This window comes from Ornithorhynchus anatinus, chromosome 3 (assembly GCF_004115215.2).
Source record: "Ornithorhynchus anatinus isolate Pmale09 chromosome 3, mOrnAna1.pri.v4, whole genome shotgun sequence".
Lineage (NCBI taxonomy): Eukaryota > Metazoa > Chordata > Mammalia > Monotremata > Ornithorhynchidae > Ornithorhynchus > Ornithorhynchus anatinus.
Genome location: NC_041730.1, coordinates 123,903,828 through 123,924,361, shown reverse-complemented (window position 1 = coordinate 123,924,361; position 20,534 = coordinate 123,903,828). Strand labels below are relative to the sequence as shown.

The window sequence follows — 20,534 nt, the reverse complement described above, 5'->3', positions numbered from 1 at the left end:
CTCACGTGGGACAACCTGATGACCCCGTATCTCCCCCAGCACTTTGAACTTCACTTCTCTGGGCCTCAGTGACCTCATCTGTGGACTGTGAGCCTCACGTGGGACAACCTGAGGCCCCTGTATCTCCCCCATTGCTTAGAACAGTGCTCTGCACCTAGTAAGCGCTTAACAAATACCAACATCATCATGATTATTATTACGCCACTTGTCAGCTGGGTGACTGTGGGCAAGTCACTTCTCTGGGCCTCAGGGACCTCATCTGTAAAATGGGCATGAAGATTGTGAGCCTCACGTGGGACAACCTGATGCCCCTGTATCTCTCCCAGCGCTTAGAACAGTGCTCTGCACCTAGTAAGCGCTTAACAAATACCAACATCATCATGATTATTATTACGCCACTTGTCAGCTGGGTGACTGTGGGCAAGTCACTTCTCTGGGCCTCAGGGATCTCAAGTGTAAAATGGGCATGAAGATTGTGAGCCTCACGTGGGACAACCTGAGGCCCCTGTATCTCCCCCAGCGCTTAGAACAGTGCTCTGCACCTAGTAAGCGCTTAACAAATACCAACATCATCATGATTATTATTACGCCACTTGTCAGCTGGGTGACTGTGGGCAAGTCACTTCTCTGGGCCTCTGGGACCTCATCTGTAAAATGGGCATGAAGACTGTGAGCCTCAGGTGGGACAACCTGATGACCCTGTATCTCCCCCCACGCTTAGAACAGTGCTCTAAGCTTAACAAATACCAACATTATTATTATTTTAATTAGTTCTGAGTACCCTCCCTGGCCTGGTCCCCTCCCCGGCCTCTCCTTCTCCTCAGGAACTACAACTCCCAGCAACCTCCGCGGCGCGGGGCGGCCCAAGGCCCCCATTATGGCGCCAGAGGAAGAACCCGGCCATGGAGCAGCTCTCCGAAGCTGGGGCAGCTCGGGAAGCTGCCCTCACTGCTCGGTAATGACCCCCTCTCCCCCTCCCTAATTTTTCCCAATCGATTGCCCCCCACCCCCGGCCCCGGAAAGGCCGCCTGTCCTGCTGCCTCCTCGGGGTTGGGGGAGGGTCCCAGGTCTCAGCCACTTGGGGAGGCCCCTGGGAGCCTCCCCTTCCTTCTGTGATGGTATTTGTTCAGCGCTTACTATGTGCCAGGCACTGTACTAAGCGCTGGATCCCAGCCAGTGAGGCGGGACACAGGCTGGTCCCATGTGAGGCTCAGAGTCTCGACCCTCATTTTGCAGACGAGGGAACTGAGGCCCAGAGAAGTTCGCCCTCTTCCCTCGTGTCCTCCTCCTCCTCCTCTTAACTTCCTTCTCGACTATCTCTCCAACTCTTTTCCCTCCCTTCCGTCCCATGTCTGAGATAGTTGAAGGGGCTCCCGCTCTCCCCCTCCACCCGTAGCCCCCGAGGGAGCCTCCCCTTCCTCTTTGATGATGATGATGGTATTTGTTCAGCGCTTACTTTGTGCCAACTCCTTTGCCCTCCCTCCAACTCCTTTTCCTTCCCTTCCTCCTCTGCCCCATGTCTGAGATAGTTGAAGAGGCTCCCCCTCTCCACAGCCACCCGTAGCCCCCCAGGGAGCCTCCTCCAAATGATGGTATTTGTTCAGCGCTTACTATGTGCCAGGCACTGTACGAAGCGCTGGATCCCAGCCTGTGCTCAGCCTCACTGTGATGATGATGATGGTGTTTGTTCAGCGCTTACTATGTGCCAGGCACTGTACGAAGCGTTAAATCCCAGCTAGTGAGGCTGGACACAGGCTGGTCCCATGTGGGGCTCACAGTCTCGACCCTCATTTTGCAGATGAGGGAACTGAGGCCCAGAGAAGTTCACCCTCTTCCCTCCTGTCCTCCTCCTCTTAACTTCCTTCTCTACGGTCTCTCCAACTCCTTTTCCCTCCCTTCCCCTTCCCCCTGTGTTCCATGTCTGAGTTACTTGAAGACGCTCCCCTTCCCCCCATCCACCTGTAACCCCCCGAGCCAGCCTCCCCTTCCTTCTATGAGATGGAATTTGTTCAGTGCTTCCTTTGTGCCAGGCACTGTACTAAGCGCTGGATCCCGGCCAGCGAGGCTGGACACAGGCTGGTCCCATGTGGGGCTCACAGACTCGACCCTCATTTTGCAGACGAGGGAACTGAGGCCCAGAGAAGTTCACCCTCTTCCCTCCTAATAATAATAATAATAATGTTGGTATTTGTTAAGCGCTTACTATGTGCCGAGCACTGTTCTAAGCGCTGGGGTAGACATAGGGGAATCAGGTTGTCCCACGTGGGGCTCACAGTCTTCATCCCCATTTTACAGATGAGGGAACTGAGGCACAGAGAAGTGAAGTGACTTGCCCACAGTTACACAGCCGACAAGTGGTGTCCTCCTTCTCTTAACTTCCTTCTCGACTGTCTCTCCAACTCCTTTTCCCTCCCTTCCCCTTCCCCCTCTGCCCCATCTCTGAGATAGTTGAAGAGGCTCCCCCTCGCCCCATCCACCTGTAGCCCCCCAGGGAGCCTCCCCTTCCTTTTGCCTTTACCCTCCTTCCCCATGTCTTTTCCCTCTTAATAATAATAATGATGATGGCATTTATTAAGCGCTTACTGTGTGCCAAGCACTGTTCATTCATTCAGTCATATTTATTGAGCGCTTAGTGGGTGCAGATCACTATTCCAAGCATTTGGAAAGGACAGTTCGGCAACAGATAGAGACAGTCCCTACCCAACAACGGGCTCACAGTCTAGAAGGGGGAGCTGGGGGAGATACAGGGTAATTAGGTTGTCTCACGTGAGTCTCACTTCTTAATCCCCATTTTACAGATGAGGTAACTGAGGCACAGAGAAGTTACGTGACTTGCCCAAGGTCACACGACACAGTGGCAGAGCCTAGATTAGAACCCATGACCCTGTACTGTGGGCCAAGCACTGTTCTAAGCGCTGGGGTAGATACAGGGTAATCAGGTTGTCCCACGTGAGGCTCACAGGCTTACTCCCCATATTACAAATGAGGTCATTGAGGCACAGAGAAATTAAGTGACTTGCCTAGGTCACACAACAAAGTGGCGGAGCTGGAATTAGAACCCTTGACCTTCTGACTCCGTCCCCCGAGGGAGCCTCTCCTTCCTTCTGCCCTCGCCCTCCTCCCTCATGTCCTCTCTGCTTTAACTCCCTTCTCTACATCTCTCCAACTCCTTTTCCCTCCTTTCCCTTCTCTTTTTCCCTCCTTCCCCTCCTCCCGCCCCTTATCTGAAGAGGCTTCCACGCTCCCCGTTCACCTATAATAATAATAATTATGGTATTTGTTAAGCACTTACTAATTGCCAGGCACTGTTGTAAGCGCTGGGCTAGATACAAGGTAATTGGGTTAGACACAGTTCCTGTCCCACAGAGGGCTCATGGCCTTAATCCCCAATTTACACATGAGGGAACCGAGGCACAGAGAAGCTAAGTGACTTGCCTAAGGTCACACAACAAACAAGTGGCGGAGCTGGGATTAGAACCCATGACCTCTGACCCTTTGGCCTCCGAGGGATCCCCCCTTCCTTCTGCCTTTGCCCTCCTCCTTCGTGTCCTCCCCTCTTAACTCCCTTCTTGACCATGTCTCCAACTCCTTTCCCCTTCCTTCCCACCTGCCCCAGGTCTGAGGTACTTGAAGAGGCTCCCTCACTCCCCATCCACCTGTAGCCCCCGAGAATAGTGGATAGAGCCCGGACCTGGGAGTCAGGAGGACTTGGGTTCTAATGCCGACTCTGTCTCGTGTCTGCGGTGTGACCTTGGGCAAGTCAGTTTGCTGCTCTGAGCCTCAGTTAGCTCATCTAAAATGGGGATGTGAGCCCAATATGGGACAGGGACAGGTGCCAGGTATCCACCCCAGTACAGTGCCTGGCACATAGTAAGCGCTTAACAAATGCCACAATTATGATTTTTCTTCTCCATCCGCCCCCTCCCTCCTTCCCTCTCCCTTCTGCAGTCTGTCCCCTTTCCCCCTTCTGCTTTCTTCCTTTCTCATCTCTTCAGTCCTTTTCCCCTCCTTCACCCCGTCCTGTCTCTAAGGTATTTGAAAAAGCCCCCTCACTCCCCTTCATTCACTCATTCAGTCGTATTTATTGACCGCTTACTGTGGGCAGAGCATTTACTAAGCGCTTGGAAAGTACAATTCAGCAACAGAGAGAGACAGTCTCTGCCCACAATGGGCTCACAGTCTAGAAGCGGGGAGACAGACATCAATACAAGTAAACAGGCGTCAATAGCATCAATATAAATAAATAGAATTATATATATACACATCATTAATAAAGTAAGTCGAATAAGCCTTCTCTCCCCTCGTCCTTCTTTTACCCGTCCCCGTCCATCCTCTCCTTTCTCATTCATTCATTCAGTCGTATTTATCGAGCGCTTACTGTGTGCAAAGCACTGTACTGAGGCTTGGAAAGTACAATTCAGCAATAAACAGGCACATTCCCTGCCCACACTTCTCCTTCATGCACCTCCGCCCCTCCTTCTTTCTTCCCTTCTCTCCCATCCCTTCATCTCCTTTCCCCTCCCTTATCCTTTCCTACTCTGCTTTCCCCCTCATTCACCCCTTCAGTATTTGAAGAGACCCCTCACTCCCCTTCCATCCTTAGCCTGCTAGGGAGCCTCCCCCCTCTCTTCTCCCTCCTCCCCTATGTCCCCTTTCCCCCTCACCCCTGCCCTATGTCTGAGTTACTTAGAGAAGCCCTGGCACTCACCCTTTCCCCTTTCTGTCTTCTCAGCTGGGGGCTCTAAGGGAAACATTTCCTCCCAGTCAGTCAAATTGTATTTTTTACACACTTCCTGTGTGCAGAGCAGAGTACGAAGTGCTTGGGGGAGTACAGTATAACAGACACATTCCCTGCCCACAACAATCTTATAGTGTAGAGGAGACAGACATTCTATAAATAAAATTACAGATGACTACATAAGTGCTGTGGGACTGGGAAGGGGATGAATAAAGGGAGCGAGTCAAGGCGATGCAGAAGGGAGTGGGAGGAGAGGAAAGGAGGGCTTAGGGAAGGCCTCTTGGAGGAGATGGGCCTTCAATAAGGCTTTGAAGGTGGGGAGAGTAATTGTTGGATATGAAGAGGGAGGGAGTTCCAGGCCAGAGGCAGGACGTAGGCGAGGTATCGGTGTTGAGGTAGACAAAACTGAGGTACGGTGAGGTTGGTATTAGAGGAGCGAAATGTGCCGGCTAGTAGGAGGATAGTGAAGTGAGGTAGGAGGGGACAAGGTGATTGAGTGCTTTAAAGCTACTGATAGTCATAATAAGTGTATTTTTTAAGCGCTTACTATATGCCTAACACTGTTCTGAGCCCTGGGTTTTAGGTACAAGCTAATTGGGTCGGACACAGACCCTGTCCCACATAGGGCTCAGTCTCAATCCCCATTTTACAGATGAGGGAGGTGGGGCACAGAGAAGTTAAGTGACTTGCCCAAGGTCACTCGGCAGACAAGTGGCAAAGCCGGGATTAAAACCCAGGTCCTTTAGATTCCCAGGCCCTCGCTCTATCCACTAGGTTACGGTGCCGGGGTTGACTGCAGGCATCGTTCCCTCTGAACCCAGAGGTCCAATCGTCACCCCTGAGTGTCCCAAGACTCTCCTTTTAATAGTCTAAAGAGGAAAGGACATTCCTCTCCAGTGATTGCCCCCACCGCCCTCCCTACATCCCGTCCTCAGGGCAGGAGACTGACATCTCTCCGTAGGGCGTAGAGATTCGAGTGACCGCTACCAAAGGGAATTACTTCCCCTGGTCCTTCGAAGTGTGGGTAGGATTCTCCCTACTCCCCGAGCACTGGAGTCAGCACTCACAGAAAACTGGGGGCGGCTACTACTGCCGCTGCTGCTGATGATTGTGTTTATCAAGTGCTTACTGTGTGCCAATCGCTCGGGGTAGAAATAGTACAATAGGACCAGGACACCATCCCTGGCCAGTGTGGGGCCCACAGTCGAAGGGATGGTAGGTCTTTTCCCCAACCCCCGACTGGTCCTAAAATCACCCATCTAAAGTCGAACGCCTGTGCACACGCTGATAGACGTCACCGTGCTATCCCCCACATTTAGCCCTTCTCAGGTTTTGTGTTGAGAGGGAGTGTTATCTAATGGTTAGGGCGTTGCTCGGAGCCTACTACCTGGTTCCCGGCTCTAACCCGGTGCCTTTGCTAGCTGGATTGCTCTAAGACCCTGGGCAAGTTACTCCTTGAAGGCCTCAGTTTCTCCAACTGTATACAACAGAATAGCTTCCATTACCCACATTGTATGATAGATATAGGGAAGATTAATGAGGTGTTTGTAGCCCGTTGACCACTCTGAAAAACAGAGGTGCGTTTGCCACCTGATCCAAAAAAACTCAGGAAACCGGGAATCATCTTTTTGTAGTTGACGTACAGTGTAGCATCAGCATCAAGCAAATCGTCTTGTGTATGGTTTTGATATTTACAAAATGGGGATGACGGAGAAATGGCGTGGCCTAGGGGAAAGCACACAGGACTGGGAGTTGTAATTCCAGCTTTGCCACTTACCTGCTATGGGACCATGGCAAACCACTTGACTTCTCTGTGCCTCAGTTAACTCATCTGTAGAATGGGGTTAAATATCCCCTCAGAATGTCAACCCCACGTGGGACGGGGTCCATCTGTTGGGATTGAATCTACCCCAGTGCTTTCCAGATATGACAGTTATTAATACCCTGGGCTGTAAGAAGTAAGTGATGCCTGTAAAGCACTTTGAGGTCTTCAATCTCCCACTGTATACATTTAAAACACGTTTGAGGAGTCTTGTGTATGCTCCAAAGTGCTGTTTTTTGGAAGGTAAGGTCGGGAGGTGATGTAGTGGCTTTTCATTAGATTCTGGGTGCCACTCTGTACTGAGCTTGCTGAGATGGGAGACTGGTGCTGCATTCATAACCTGTAGTAACAGAGCAATTATCTATCCGCACATTGTAACCACCGGTCGCAATGCAATTATCTGTCTTTATGACTTAGATATTGACTGGGATTGAGTTTTATAGAGGGAATGTGTTTTGCCCCTTAGTTTGAAAAAATGCCTGACAGTGGGATATGACACTTGAAGGTAGAGCCCAGGAGAGTGGGGTGGGAGAGATTTGTCGTCTTCCCTGTTTCTCCGATTCCTCTTCCCCTCGTGTGTGCTGGCAGGAGACTAATCGGGCCTCTAAGAGGTGGGGTCCGGCTGGCGGGACCTAATAGGGGAGTCTGTTGGATAGAGGCACTTTGAGAAGAAAAGGATCTCGTGAACAAGAGGGATCCGCAGAAGGGTCTGGAGTGGGGATTTGATTTTGTTCCCCTTTCCCCTTCCCTCCTCGAGCACTGCTTGATGTGCTCAGAGCCAGATGTTTGGAAAGAGCCCCTCATCTCTTTGGTGTCATGTTAATGCAGCTCTGCTCTGCCAGCTGCATTCTCAATTACACATGAATCTAGGATTTTTTCCCCCACCACTAAAAGGAACAAAGTGCTTGCACATAAAGGTGATAAATAGAGAGAGTTTCAACTAAATCTGCTTTGTATGCTCTACTGTGTCTTACTAGGCCAAATCTGTCCTTTATATTTCACGTTCCTTTGCCCCTGATTTCACTTAGGCCTTTTTTTTTTTTTATTTTGTGCTTTGCCCACACTCCTTTCTTCACTTTTTGGAAGTTAGAGTCATCCTTTCTTCTGTCAATAGGAGCGGTATTTATTCAGCTCTTACTGCTTGCAGAATGCTGTCCTAGATGCTTGGGGAGCATTCAGGAGAAGTAGAACAGATGATCCTTACCCTAAAGAAATTTTCAACCTAATGGGGGAGACTTGAACATAAATAGAAAAATACTCAGTAGTTGACAATAGGAATAAAATGAAGAAGTAAGTAACACCTAAATAGAGGATTGAAGATGCTGATGGAGTGGTCTGACTGGGAGCATGGGGAGATTAACCGCCCATGAAAGACTTACTTGGGACAGTTAAGAGTGAGGAGTAATTAGGAGGGTAGCTTGGGAGAAGCAAAGTGGGTTCCATGGCCTTGAAGTGGACATCACATCCCCGAGCACTCAGTTCAGTGCATTGAGCTCCTTGGGCACTCAGTAAATACCATTAAATACCCTTACTACTAACACTTCTGCTCAAATTTGAATTTAGTGAGTTTGTCTTGGAAATAGCCCTGCCCCATCCTACCTAGCCCAGTCATCCCTGTCCCTGTAGGCTCTCTGGATCCCCTCCCCACCTTCGGCCCATCCCCTGTCTTCCCGTGCCTTGCTCTGATCTGAATCTGTTTATTCCGAGGCACCAGCATAGTGGACTTTTCTGTCCCCACTCCTCAGCTCCTTCTGCATTTGACAGTCCTTACCCCTTCAGACTACAGATTTTGGGGTGCCAAGTCAAGACACCGGCTTGGGTAAACCAGTGAGAGAGAGAGCAGGTGATGAAGCCAGGGAGGTTTAGGGAAAGAGATGGCTTGTTGGAGAAGATCTGGAGCTCTTTCCCAATCTTTCTTCCTCCTTCACCGCCACCTCTTTTCCCCCCGATCCGCCCCCGGATCGGACTTGGGTTCTCCGACTTGGCAGCGGCAGAGGGTTCTGCGGTGGCAAGTTCTATAACAGCAGTGAGATCTGTTGTGTCGGGGCTGCGGGGAGGGAAACGGAGTACATTTGAAGTGGAGGAGAGCACGGGGAGACTGGGTGGGTGAGTTTGGGGCCTGGGGAGGAAGCTTGTTTTCTGTAGCTTGACTAGCAGTGGGTCAGAGATATCTGGAAACCCCTAAGACTGGAAAGGCAATCATCGGACAGATTACTTCACAGGCGTGAGCTGTGTAGTAGAAGAGTGTGAAGAGCAAGAGCACGCCAGCAGAAGGAGAGCCTAGCCGAGCGCCGTGTACCTAAAGGGCTCTCAATATATCTTTATTGATTATCATTTTGGTAACTCCTAAAGAACCAGTTTGTCGACACATTCCACTCTCATGCTCTCACCGCTAGACACAGAGAAATAAAAGGGAAATAGCCAGTTACAGTTCCCTAAACTATAGTTTGGCTGTTTCTTGTTGAATGGCCGATTCTATAGCAGGCTTTCCCCCCTAGATGCCTCTGGAAGGGCGTTGCTGACAACTTTTCATTTGACCAGTGTGGTGGTGGGAGGGTTGGGAGAAAGTGCGAGGGGGCTCGGGAGTAGAAGGGAGGCTTTTGAAAGCTGATTCGGACCAGATCTGGGGGCTTTTCAGCCCTGCCCGGAAGCTCTTTAGTCTTCGTTGGAGACCTGGGATGAGTGAGGCTGGGAGTCCAGTCCCCAAAGAGGTAGGGTGAAAAACAGTGTCTTCACTCCTACTGCTGGAAACCCGTGGGGACAGTGACCCCATTCCCCCTCAAACGGTCGGCACCTGTGGAAGAGGGAAGAAAAAAGTAAATCAGACAGGAGACACCCCCTACCTCCCCACCCTCCCAGAAATATGCTGTTAGCTGATGGGCGAAGCATTTAGAGTCCTCCATTAATGAGCCCAGCACGATGGATGAAGCCCCTCTAACTCCTAAGAGCTTATTGAATTACAGAGAGATTCCAGTTGTCAGAGGCTCAGATAGAAGGGAAGTTATATGGTGTCTCTCAGCAGCGGCGAGCCTCCATTCGGGAGAGTTCGGTGCCGCTTCTCCCCTCGTAAAACATGTCCTGGGCGCTCCCAGCCTGCAGAGTCTGTTTTTCACTGTCTCCTGCCAACCCTCTGTGTATCTTCCATTCTTCAAATTCACTGTTCAGTTATATTAATAATTGTCGTCCCTCCTGTGTTTTTTCCTTTGTGCTCCAAACAGGACTGGTCCTGGGCTGGCGATAACGGACACGCAGCCGTGGCGACAGCGAGCTAGTGTTTAGGACTGTAAAGCTGCCAAAAATCAGAGACTGCAGAGGAGGCTGGTGGAGTGAGTTTCTGGAACAGAGAGGTGGCTTGCAGTTTAGCCTCATTTAGTGAGGAAGGGTGGCAGATATGAAGGGAAAGGGGGACAGCTCGGTGCAATATAAGATCTGTCGTTTGGCAGAGGGCCCGGCCAGGTGCGCGTCCTGGTGCCGGGGCGGGCTCGGGGATGGACTGCTTCGTGGTCCTGCCTCCCGTGGGTGTCAGCCGTTTGGACACAGGAAGAAAAGGAGATCAATTGGATTTGCTTCCTGCATGCTCAAATTTATACAAACCGTCCATTTTACTCTTTAGCGGAAATGGAAAAAGAATAGTGAGAAGGCTTTGGGAGGGTGCAGTGTGTGTAGTTAAACTTAGTGTGAAGGTGGAGATTTGGGGGGGCGATGTCAACTTTGGTCATTTGGGGGAATTATATAAATTATATCAACTGCTGGAAAAGTAGTTTGTAGAGTTCCTTCACCAGTAGGTTGGGAAATAAAAAATGAAATAGGAAGTGGAGCCCCCCGAACTATACTTCGACTGTTTCTGTTTAGTTCTTGGATGACTACTCACGGGAGAAGGGGCATGGGTAACTAGATAGAAGAGAGAGACCCTTAACCAACCCTTCCACCTGGGAAAGAATGGCACACATTTTTGTGAGAGCTGTGTGCTTTTTGTGGGTTATATCAGACCCAAGACAAATTTAGCTGGAGGAGAAAAGTTCAAATATTCCTATTCGCAGATTTTGTAATTATCAACCCTTACTTTGGCTGATGCTGAATCTGCTCTAATACGGTTCCCTTTGAGTCTCTCGGGTTTAAATTGCCTTTATGATCATTTGCTCCCGGGGAAGCTATCTCTTCAGAATACCCTGTGATCCCTGGCCATTTTCTTGGCTATTATCTAGATGAAGAAACTGGTTCCTGCAGTGGTTGATCTCTGCCTAAAATTAGACTATGTGGCAAATTGGTGGCAAGATTAGGCTTGGAATTTTTAGTCCCCTTCATGTTCACCCAACTAAGCTTTAGCCCACTGAAGCAAACTTGATTCCTAAGCCTCTGCCAGAGAATCTTCTTATTCTCTGCATGACACATGTGAAAGGGAGCCAGTCCTCAATTATTTGTATTACTAGGGGACAAAGGTAGTGTGGTTATTAAGATTCACAGATAATCCCAAAAAGTATGGTTATTCATTAAACCTCCCCCAACCAAACCCTTTGCCAAAATCTGTCAATCGATGGTGGTTAAGTGCTTACTGAGTGCAGAGCACTTTTCTAACGTCCTGGGAGAGTCCCGTAGAGTGGGTAGACACGATTTCTGCCCTCAAAGAGCCAAACTCCCGCGTATTACAGTTGGTTGATTTCAGTTTCACTTCCTCACTGCTCCTGTTCACCTTCTGGCCTGTGCACTACCCATAGAGAAGCAGTGTGGCCTAGTGGAAAGGGCGTGGGCCTTGGGCGTCGGAGGACATGGGTTCTAACCCCGGCTCTGCCACTTGTCTGCTATATGACCTTGAGCAAGGCACTTAACTTCTCTGGGCCTCAGTTCCTTCAACGGCAAATGGGGATTGAATACCTATTCACCTTCCTACTTAGACTGTGAGCCCCATCTGTGACCTGATTATCTTGTACTTACCCCAGCGTTTAGTGTATTTCTTTACCAGTGGATGTTGGGAGACTATGGAGGGGGCTGGTCTCAGGCCTCTGAGAGGCAGTTTGATGTCTTCATGTTTACCATAGTTAGCATTTATTAAAAAGTGGAGTTAAAAAAAGATGAATCAGTCCGCGTCCCAATAATTTTCTAGTTTTTTTCCAATTCTTTAGGTCACAATTCAGTTTACATTGCATTCCTTTCTGGGAGAGAAAGAGTCTAGATGTTTAGTTTACGTTTTCCTTTTGCCCTTTATTCCTAAACTTTCATTTTTTTGTATCACATTAAGTATTTTGTCTCACACGTTACTGATTACATCCTTTGGTTATGGGCGGGCAGTTTGTTTCTTCTTTGCCCCTCTCTCTTCCAGTGGACACGTAGCCTAGCTATACAGATTTAATTCTTTTCATCTTCCCCTAAAAGTCAGTCCCTCCAGCTCCTTCATCATTTTGTGGCTCACTGAACTCTCCAATTTGTCAACATCTTCATGGAACTAAGTTGTACAGAACCAAACTCTCTCTTCTGGATGAAGTTACACCAGGGTTAAGGTGGATTGAATGTAAATTTGAAACTTGTGCTTGCGTGGTATTAGGACAGCTGAAGACGCTTTGACTTGAATTAGATCTTCTTCCTGTCATTGACCTTTGGTACTAGGTGTTCTTGCCTGTGGTCTAAATAGCACTTAAGGTGTACAGTGGGTAGAGAGAACATGGCTCATGGGTTGTATTAGAACCATGGGTGGATTAGAACCCACATTTTCTGACTCCCAAACCCGTGCTCTTGCCATTAGGCCAAGCTGCTTCTCAATCCTTAATCCATTGGAAACAGAGAAGGCTAGGAAGGTTTCCTGCTGTCTGTTCTTTAAGGGTCTCTGTAGCTTACCCTCTGTTAGAGGTGGTATGTACTGAGCGCATACTCTGTGCCGAGTACTGTGCTAAGCAAGCTAGCTCGGATAGTTTAGGGAATTGATAAGTGAAACCTGCCCTGCCCTTAACGCAGATGCATTGCTTGCAAGAGGAAAACCCTTTGCCTAGCCTTACTAGCTGACATGTGCACTTTGGTTTTCTTTGAAGAAATGGTTCCGAGGTTCAGCAGGGGGTTTTGGCAAGGGCCCCTCAGATTCACAGCCTTCTTGGTGTTTTCGGCCCATTCTGCTTCCAAGTATCTTGAATCAACAGTCCAATTTGGAGGTTTCTTCCCCATTTCTTCATTCCGTTAGGTCCCCTTGGAGGTTTTTCTCTGTCCTTTTGGCTGATGTTATACTTTCCAATTTAAATTCCTCAGTGAACTAAATTCCATATGTTACTGGCCCCCTCTTCAGATTACTGGTGGACATATAAACAAGACTAGATCTAACGATGTTCTCTGGGTTAAAATGACTGAATTTGCTCAGACCATTTGATATGGCCCTGAAAAGATGAGCCGATCAGTCCAGGATTTGAAAAAAACAATCTCTGATGTTGCTCATTGCCTATGGCTCTTTTTCTAGGCTAGGGCATCTCATTTTTTAAGCACGACATTTGGAAACTCTGCATGTGAAGGATGCAGTGACCAGACGTCCCAATTTTGGTTGGGAGATATAGTTTGGGGTTCATTCTAACTATCTAAAAAACCTCTAGCTGGACCCATTAGGGTACAGCCTCTTAACTCCATTCCTTCAGTGGCTAGAAAGGCCGTTTCCCAGAGAGGTTTCCAGAGTGTGACCACTCTGTTGTTGTTGAACTGGGTCGGAAACCTCCGGGACGAGACAGTTCCGGTGGCCGTGCCAGTGGGAACCAGCGAGGGCGGCCGCCGCCACAGTCCGGCTGACCTGAGTGTCGCTCAATCAGTCATTCATCTCATCGGTCGTATTGAGCGCTTGTGTGCGGAGAACTGTACTAAGCATCTGAGAGAGTACAATATAACGATAGACACTCTCAACCACTCCACCTTCCCGACTGGTGCAGGGCAGGACTACCACACCTGGATCGGGGTGATGATGGGGATCTCATCGACACAACCCAGGTGGGTTTGCCACCCAGACTGCATAGATGGTGGGGGAAGAGCCGAAGTGGCACTAAAGCATCCCTCCCTCCTTTTCCATTCCCCTTCCTTTCTCTTCCCCCTCATTTTCCCGTACCTCGTCTTCCTCCCATCCCACCCCTCTCTCTTTCTTCTTGCACCCTCCGTTCCCTTCTCTTGTTCTATATTGCCTCCCAAAGCCCTCTTCCCATCTCCCCTTTACCCTCCTTGTCCCTGTTCCACTTTCAGCCTCTTTTTGTCCCGCTTTCTCTCTCTCCTGCTCTCTCTGTGCCTTTGTAGTCCCCGCCAACCTGAGAGCACCTGATTTCTACTCACTGTACTTTTATGTGTGCTTCTTCACGTACTCTTTGAAATATTTTTTCAAAGTTTGTTGCTTCCTGGGTTCCTTATTCCGATGTCTTCATTTAAAAAAAATTAATCATTTTGTCTGATTAATTTTTTCTTTACAAATCGTGACATCTACTTGTGGATCAGTGCCAGACTCGTTGGCTGCTTTTTAAAAACAAACTTTCATTCTTTTGATTCCTAGGCATCGAAGCTGACTTCTAGATGAGAATTGCCCAGGTTCTCCTTTTTTTTTTATTTGAAAGACTCTTTCAGGCTTCAGACACAACCCTTCTACAGTTCCTCATACCTCTTCTAAAGCAGTTACTAGTGATTCGGTAAGTTGGTTAAAAACTGTGTGTTTATTTCTGTCAAATATCCATGTGCTATTTAATTAGTAACTGTCATCCACACTTCAGTCCTATGCTGCCTTACTTGTTTTCATTCATGCCAACCCTTTTTGTAAATGCAGATTTAAGTTAAAAAAAAACAACAAAAAAAAAATCCACCACCTCTTTGACTGGCTACTCCTGGTCATGGTGTATTGAATAGAGCACAGGCCTGGGAGTCAGAAGGTCATGGGTTCTAATCCTGGCTCCTCCACTGTTAGCTATGTGACCTTGGGCAAGTCACTTAGCTTTTCGGTGCCTCAGTTACTTCATCTGTAAAATGGGGATTGAGACAGAGCCCCACGTGGGACAGGCAACCCAATTTGCTTGTATACCCCCCAGCTCTTAATATAGTGCCTGGCATATAGTAAGCACTTAACGAATGCCACAGTTATTATTATTACGGTGTAGAGAAATATGATTATTGTCCAAAAGGGAGGGAAGGGCAAAGTGAGGACTGGGGTGGGTGGAAGCGGAGAGGCAGGGGTTCTGATTCCTTCTCCTGCCACGGAGAATTCTGCTAGAGAGCCATTGCCCGGCTACTACCCTGCATGCCCTAGGAGGCTTGGGCCTGTCCAGAAATCCTCCTTCCACTCTGTCCTTCTTGGAAAGGGGAAGAAAAGTAAACATGAATCTTTTCCTGTGTTTCTTTAGAGTGCCGTCTTGATTTTGGTATCCAGTGTTCAGCAGCCATTTTAACAGCTCTGAAATACCGGGCAGCAGGTGGAGTTGCCATCCACCTTGAAACAGATATTTTTCAGAGTGGGACAGAAAGCTATGGCTATTTTTTATTTTTTAATACCCCATTGGATATGCATCTTCTCTTTAGCTGGACAGAGATGCACTTAAAAAACAGTGAAAAAAACCCAGAAGCGTTCACAGGGGTGGTTACTTTATTATTGTCAGGATGGGGAACCCCTGATAAGATGCTACTAATTTCTTTTTACTCCCCCCACACCACCCTCTCATTTTTGGTGAGAGATGGGAAGTGTTAAATAATTCAAGGGCTGTCGTGTCTCTTCTGGGAGAGTTGGGAAAAGGAGCCCATTACTATTGCTTCATTTCAGACTTTCTTTTGTGGGTCACACGGGAGGGACGATATACTGTTTCAGGGAGTTGGCTATTTTTGAACAACCAAAAAAGATGTGTATGTTTGGAGTGATTGTAATATTTTACTGCTAATAGCAGTATTTAAAACAAAGGAGGGAAATTCTGTATTCAGGTTTTCAAAAAAGTTCACATGATCTGCGGGAGTACTTTAAAATTCATTCACTCATTCAGTTGTATCTGTTGAGTGCTTTACTGTGTGCAGAGCATTATATTAAGTGCTTAGTACAGTAATAATTCAACAATAAACAGACACATTCCCATTCCCTGAATTCACTTTCAGTTGAATTCACATTCAGTTGAATTCACATTCAATTCACATTCACACAGAGAAGCAGCGTGGCTCAGTGGAATGAGCACGGGCTTGGGAGTCAGAGGTCACGGGTTTGAATCACTGCTCTGCCACTTGTCAGCTGTGTGACTGTGGGCAAATCACTTAACTTCTCTGGGCCTCAGTTCCATCATCTGTAAAATGGGGATTAAGACTGTGAGCCTCACGTGGGACAACCTGATTATCCTGTATCTCTCCCAGCGCTTAGAAAAGTGTTCTGCACATAGTAAGCGCTTAACAAATACCAGCATTGTTATTCCCTGCCCACAGTGAGCTTACAGTGTAGGTGTGGGGGGGGAGACAGATATTAATATAAATAAATTACAGTTATGTTCATTCAGTCGTATTTATTGAGCGCTTACTGTGTGCAAAAAACTGTACTAAGTGCTTGGGAGAGTATAATACAACAACAAACGGTCACATTTCCTCCCCACAACAAGCTACATAAGTGCTTTGGGGCTGGGTGGGAGGATGAACAAAGGGAGCAAGTCATGAGACAGGTTCATTGTGTTTGTAAATTATTTTCTTGTTCATCCTAAACTCTTTGATAACATTAACAGATCCTTTTGCACTATCATTCTTTGCAGTCATAGTTACCCACCCATCTCGTTACCATCAGTCAGGGAATCTTTTGGTGATATTCGGTATGTTTTCTGTGTACTGGGAAAGTATAATAGAAGAGTTGGTAGACGTGATCCTTATCCACAAGGAGTTTACAGTCTACAGGGGGAGACAGTCATTAAAATACATTACAGAATAGAGAAATGGTAGAATGAAAGTATATTTACCCAAATTCCTATGTACATACATATGGGAAGCATATGGCCTAGTGGAAAGACCTCAGGCCTGGGAGTCAGAGGACCTGGGTTCTAATCCCGGTTCTGCTATGAACTTGCTGTGTGACTGTGGGCAAATCACTTCTTTGGGCCTCAAGTCCCTCATCTGCAAAATGGGAACTCAGTACCCGTTTTTCTTCCCACTAGAGTATGAGCCCCAGGTAGGACTTCATTATCTTTTATCTAGCCCAGCGCTTAGTTCGATGCTTAGCCTGTGGTTAGAGCTTAACAAATACCGCTATTTTTATTATTATTGTTGTTTTAAGTGCTGTGGGGCTGGGGTAAGTATCAGAGTGTTTAAGGGGATCCAGCCAAGTACATTGGCAACACAGAGGAAAGCGGATAGGGGAAATAAGGACTTGGTTGGGGGAAGCTCCTTGGAGATGTAATTTTATTTGGGTTTTGATGGTGGGGAGAATGGTGGACTTTTGGATATGAAGGGGGAGAGAATTCCAGGTCAGAAGGAGGATGTGGGCAAGGAGTCAGTGGTGAGATAGACGAGATTAAGGTGCAATGAGAAGGTTGGCATTACAAGAGGGAAGTATGCAGATTGAGTTGTAGTAGGACATCAGGGAGATAAACTAGGAGGGAGAGAGCTGATTGAGTGCCTTCCCTTTGGTGGTAAAGAGTTTGTGTTTAATGTGGAAGTGATTGGGCAAACACCGGAGGTTGTCGAGAGCTGGGAGATATGGATCGAACAATTTTTCAGAAAAATCATCCAGACAGAGTGAAGGTCAGCGAAGAGGCAGCTCCAGTAGTCAAGGTGGGAAATAAGTGGGTGAATCAGTGTGTTAGCAGTTGGGATGGAGAGGAAAGGGCAGATTCTGGAGATGTCGTGGCCGGGATAGACCTTTAGGTCTGAACCCTAGGTAGGTGCCCAAGTGTCAGCCACATCTTGGGAGGAACATACTGAGAAAGATGGTAACCCTTTGCTGCAGAACTATACTTAATTCAAGCCCTAGTAAACTTCGCTCTGAAGGCCCCAAGAGCCAACTTTCCACCTGCTGGGAGACCCGTAGCCATGGCAAATAAACAAGCCGTAAATTGCATTAACGGTGTTTCAGTTAGTTGGTCGCACTCCCACTTCTTGCTATAGGCAGAGCAGAAAGGTGAGAGGTTACCTCTGTACCATCTCTGCCATGCTCTGCCTGCTCCTCATTTTTTCCTCCATCTCCCCCATATAATAATAATAATAATAATGGTATTTGTTAAACGCTTACTATGTGCCAAGCACTGTTCTAAATACTGGGGTGGATACAAGGTAATGAAGTTGTCCCCTGTGGGGCTCACAGTCTTAATCCCCATTTTCCAGATGAGGTAACTGAAGCACAGAGAAGTGAAGTGACTTGCCCGAAGTCACAGAGCTGATATGTGGTGGAGCCGGAATTAGAACCCATGACCTCTGACTCCTAAACCCGTGCTCTTTCCACTGAGCCACGCTGCTTCTACATTTTGATGCTCTCCGAAGGCCCAGGAAAGCGGCCTTCGTCGAGGAAAGCAGCCGGTTATTGTGTAAATGTGTTCCTTTAGGACATCTCACTGCTTAAGAAAAACTGTGCTCCCCTAGATCATAGATATTACTGTACTTGTTCATTTTGACATTGAATGTTCCTTTAGTTTAGCAGGAGGCTCCAGTGGCCAAAATTCCTGGGGAATTGGACAGGGTGAAGTGAACGATCATGCTAAAAGCTGCAGCTTCTTCCCCGGTAAATAGCAATTTGTGGACTTCCAGGAAAGGAGGACTGCAGGGCCAGGAGACTTAAGGGTAGGATTGTTTCGATGTGCGTTTAGGCGGATGCCGGTGTCTCCGTTGCCCCGTGGCTCTGGGGCCCGGTCTTTCCCTTATAAAGCCGTCTGCGGATGGTATCAGCAGGTGTGGGCAGAGGGATGAAATCCTTTTCGCGTGGGTCCGAGGTTGCCCAGGCCCCGAAGCAAACCAAAGCAAATTTTAATACTGGCTATTTAAAATCTCCTTGTACTTGTCTTTTATTAGTATTCTTATGTTTTTTTTTTTTCAAGTCGGAAACCAATCTGCAACCGGCTATAAAGAATGACTTTGTGTCTGGGAAAGCGCTGCGCTGACACACCGTTTCGTCCCACAAGAGCACTTCCCGGGTCCCCAAACGCAGTGCTGACAATCTGTGGCGGGCGGTGAATTGTTGGGAGGCAGCGGGGGAAGATGGACAGCCGGGCGAGATGGATGTGTGCGAGTTTCTGAGGAAGAGGGGAGGAGGCGAGGGAAGGGACCGCTTCGGATCTTTTTAGGTATTTGGAATAGGCATCTTTGCCCTTGGGATTTTGTGACCGGACCTGGCCCCCAAATTGGCCGCCAAAGAGGAGTGTCTGGGGGGCTGCGGAGGGAGGGAGGGTTTCACCCCCTCTCAAGGTGTTGCAGTTTCATTTGGTTACCAAGGCTGTAAGGTTAGATATTCTATTGATGGGAATATGGATCGGATGGAATTAGAAACCTTGAGGAGACTAAAAATACCGCTCGCTGCCAGGAAATGAGACTGCCAGCGGTGAGGAGCAGGGCGAAGGGTGATCGGGAGGTGGGGTTTACCTTTTCCAGGAACTGTCGCGCTAGATGCGAGTCCAGCCACCCGGGAGAATATCACCCATTGAACCCTGTTCTTATACAGGGCCTTAGTCTATCCTGTTCCTTTACGGCTGATTGAGCACATGACCACATTCGGTAAGAAGTCCACGCCTGCCATTCCGTGATTAAGACAAGAATGTCTGTTCGCTCCAACTTTAGGCTGAGTCCCGAGACGGATCGAGCGAAGGTTTGGCGTCTGCCATTTTACAGAGAAAGTACGAAGGTAAGCTGTTTGGCTGCCGTTCCCAGTGCGACCCTCGCTTTGGACACAGTGCTGGGCTTGAGGCAGACCGTTTCTCAACGCTTCTCGTTTTGGTCGTCTGTGGAACCCAGGTTCAAATCCCGCTCTCCTACTTGCCTGCTGTGTGGTCTTGTGCGAGTCGCTGTGCCTCAGTTTCCTCATCTGTAAAATGGAGATTAATTACCGGTTTCTCCTCCTTCCTATACTGTAAAGCCCCATGTAGAATAGGGGCTTTGTCCAGTCTGAGTGGACTGTATTTACCCTACTGTTTAGTACAGTGCTTGCCGCATGTAAAAAAGAATCTGGTACTTGTTACGTGCTTCTTATGTGTCAAGCGCCGTTCTAAGCACTGGGGTAGATACAACTTAACCAGATTGGACACAGTCCCTGTGCCACATCGGACTCACAGTCTCGATCCCCATTTTACAGATGAGGTTACTAAGGCCCGGAAAAGTTAAGTGACTCGCCCAAGGTCACACAGCAAACAGGTGGCAGAGCTGGAATTAGAACTCAGGTCCTTCTGACTCCCAGGTCCATGCTCTGTCCAGTAAGCCATGCCGCTTCTCACTTGTAAACACTTCGTAGTCATAATAACATACGATTATACATATGTATGATATCAATATCATAATAACATTAACTATCTCTAATTCTGCGTAACTAAAATGATGCAGTCCACTAAAAGCACCAACGTAACTTTTGCACCTTACCTTTCTATGCAGAAGCAGAGGGGAGCAGACCTTCTCTGTGCTAGCCCTGTGCCTCAGGAAGTGTCCAAAAGAGGCAGAGGAAGGCATCTTCCCCTGGAGCATTCAGCACAGTCCCAGCCATCATCTTTCTCCTAAAAAGCAAGAATAAGTTTGAAAATGGCTTAAACTCCTGGCTGTCTTGATTCCTGAAGAGCAGTGAAACAGGCAGTCCCGAATTCATTCGTTCGTTCGTTCGATCGTATTTATTAAGCGCTTACTCTGTGCAGAGTAAGTACTAAGCGCTTGGGAAAGTACAATACAACAATAAATAGTGACATATGCTGCCCACCACGAGCTCACAGTATAGAGCAGCATGGCTCAGTGGAAAGAGCCCGGGCTTTGGAGTCAGAGATCATGGGTTCGAATCCCGGCTCTGCCACCTGTCAGCTGTGTGACTGTGGGCGAGTCACTTAACTTCTCTGTGCCTCAGTT

The 20,534-nt window shown here is 48.1% G+C and overlaps 1 protein-coding gene across 2 annotated transcripts in view; it reads left to right on the top strand.

Moving 5' to 3' along the window:
* The first annotated feature begins 882 nt into the window (after positions 1 to 882).
* Positions 883 to 20,534, top strand: part of R3HCC1L (R3H domain and coiled-coil containing 1 like) — a 94,109-nt gene continuing 74,457 nt past the window's right edge. Inside the window, exons 1-3 of one of the 2 annotated variants that reach the window (XM_039911603.1) lie at positions 883 to 955; positions 9,779 to 9,886; positions 14,059 to 14,191. The gene's annotated coding sequence lies outside the window, so the exon portion shown is untranslated. The remainder of the gene's footprint in view (positions 956 to 9,778; positions 9,887 to 14,058; positions 14,192 to 20,534) is intronic. The other variant, XM_029060348.2, reaches the window with a different exon arrangement.